This window comes from Cariama cristata, unplaced genomic scaffold, assembly GCF_000690535.1.
Source record: "Cariama cristata isolate BGI_N322 unplaced genomic scaffold, ASM69053v1 scaffold43039, whole genome shotgun sequence".
Lineage (NCBI taxonomy): Eukaryota > Metazoa > Chordata > Aves > Cariamiformes > Cariamidae > Cariama > Cariama cristata.
This window is the reverse complement of record NW_009634927.1, coordinates 1-2,173: the sequence shown is the minus strand read 5'-3', so window position 1 is coordinate 2,173 and position 2,173 is coordinate 1.

Here is a 2,173-nt window from a genome sequence, read left to right as displayed (position 1 = left end):
GAAAGAGTGGAAGACCTGAATGTAAAATCACAGCAGTCTAACTCATGTATGTTTTAAAAAATTAGTCTGATCAATTTGTACAAAACATCTGAACAGTTATTCTCTTACTGATTTAATCCTGTTGAGCACTTTGGGGTGCTTTTTAAGTAAAACAAGTTAAATTTATGCAAAACAGACAAGGACTGACTCCCACCAGAATAAATAAATAAATGATTTTTTAAAAGTACGTTTCAAATAAGCTTTTCCAGTTTTGTGCTTACATGAATATCGCATGAGACCTCAACTACAACTGTGACCTCAGCTGTGACAGCTTAAAATGCGGATTAGCAAGGTTTTAATCCACAGCTTAAAGACCCAGATGCCAGATTCAGGTCTGCTGATGAGTCCTTCCTGAAACTTCAAGAGGGTTTGAGACAGAGTCAGAACTGAACCGTCTTGGAAGGAATAAAATTTTGACTCCACTTAAGGTGCCAGTTAGAGCAGGGCCAAAATTTCCCAGCTGTCCTGTGAGCATTGGGCTTTTTGGGGACACGGTTGCACAAACCCATCAATCCACTGCAAGTCACTGTCTTAATTTTCAGAAGCTGCTAACAAAGAACTCAAACCCTTACAATCACTTGTTACTACTGAAGAGAGGCTAAACACAACTACCCTCAACACAGCCTCTTTTTTCTTCCCCTTTTGGTGTACAGTTCGCTGATTTGTACACAGCTGCTGCAATACAGTGAGCTTCACGGCCAACTTCTTGCTGTGTGTCTCTGTTAACCTGTCTGGAACCTCAGTTATTCATCCAGACATACCTGCAGCTCCTAACACTTCGCAAGCTTCTATACCACTGCTGACCAGCTCCGTACAGTCAGAAGGATACCCATCCCCCTGCATAGCTGGCTCCAAAACACACTTGCTGTCTTCAAAAAACTTGTTTATCCTGACCTTTTCCTCCCTTTGTTTTTGGTTCTTGCACAGTGACATCAGACACAAAGAAAGCTGACAGTTTCCCCCAAACATCCTCAGAGTTCTCCAGTGGCACAGACCAGTCACCACCCAGATGACTTGGGCAGCAAACTACCAGAAAAAACAAACAGGTTAGCAATGTACGCTGTGCACCTTGGAATTATTTGCTCTGTATGTGCAGCACCCCCCATGATACATACTCCAGTGAGTGAAGCCAGACACCTAGTCCTTTCTTCCACTGGATGTTAGCAGTCAAAGAAACAGAGATTGCAAGGGAAAGACAGCTCAGACGAGGATAGAATTTTGGAGAAAAAAAAACAAAAACAAAAACGAAAAGACACTTTTAAAACACAAAAGAGGCAAAGCAGAAGCCCTAGCTCCTCATTTGTGCACACACCACTCACTACAGAACAGAAAAATGGTAGGGCATTTGCAAGGTTCGCTCCTGGACGTGTTTCTCATGGAAGACCAGAAAGGCCGAAGCACTGTCTCACTCTGGTGGGTCTATTTGTCACTGCAATTCTTTACATCACCAGGATGTAAGGACCTTTATTCCCCAAGACGCATGGTACAGGGTAGCCTGGCTCTACTGCAGAGGCTGTTTTCACAAGTTCTCTCCAGCAGCTGCGAGGTATTGGGATGGCGTGAGAACACTCAGGGGTGAACCACAGCTTATTGGAAGGAAGCAACGATGACATTAGTCCTCTACCCTCTCCTTCCTTTCTTCAGCTACTTTCTTAAACAGACATCTCTTCTCCTAAAAGTACATTGCTGACTTCATCCTGCAACCTCAAGGCAAATTGTTCTTGAAAGCTTTGCTTTCTTGGAGCCAAATCTACCTGGATTAAACCCAGTTTTGCCTACAAACACTAAGGTGTTTTTTTCTTGATCCCTCTTTGCCTTGCATGCTGTCAAGTGGCCGACACCTTTGCAAACGGGTACCGGATGCAGGCGACCCAGGACCCAACGTTCTGTACTCGGTCACCGCAAGGCTCGATGCAGACGAGGAGGGGGCCTGCTGCACACTATTTACCAGACAGCTTGTCATGAGCCCTCTCTAAACCTCCCGGTTTTATACCTAAAACACCAAACTGCTCATTTTTCTTTAATTTAAGCGCAACAGGGACTGGAAAAGGAAGAAGTAGGCAGCGACAGAAGAGCGTTCTACAGTCCCTTGACAACCCTGCATGAGAGGGACTTGGGAGGGAGCAGGAGCCCC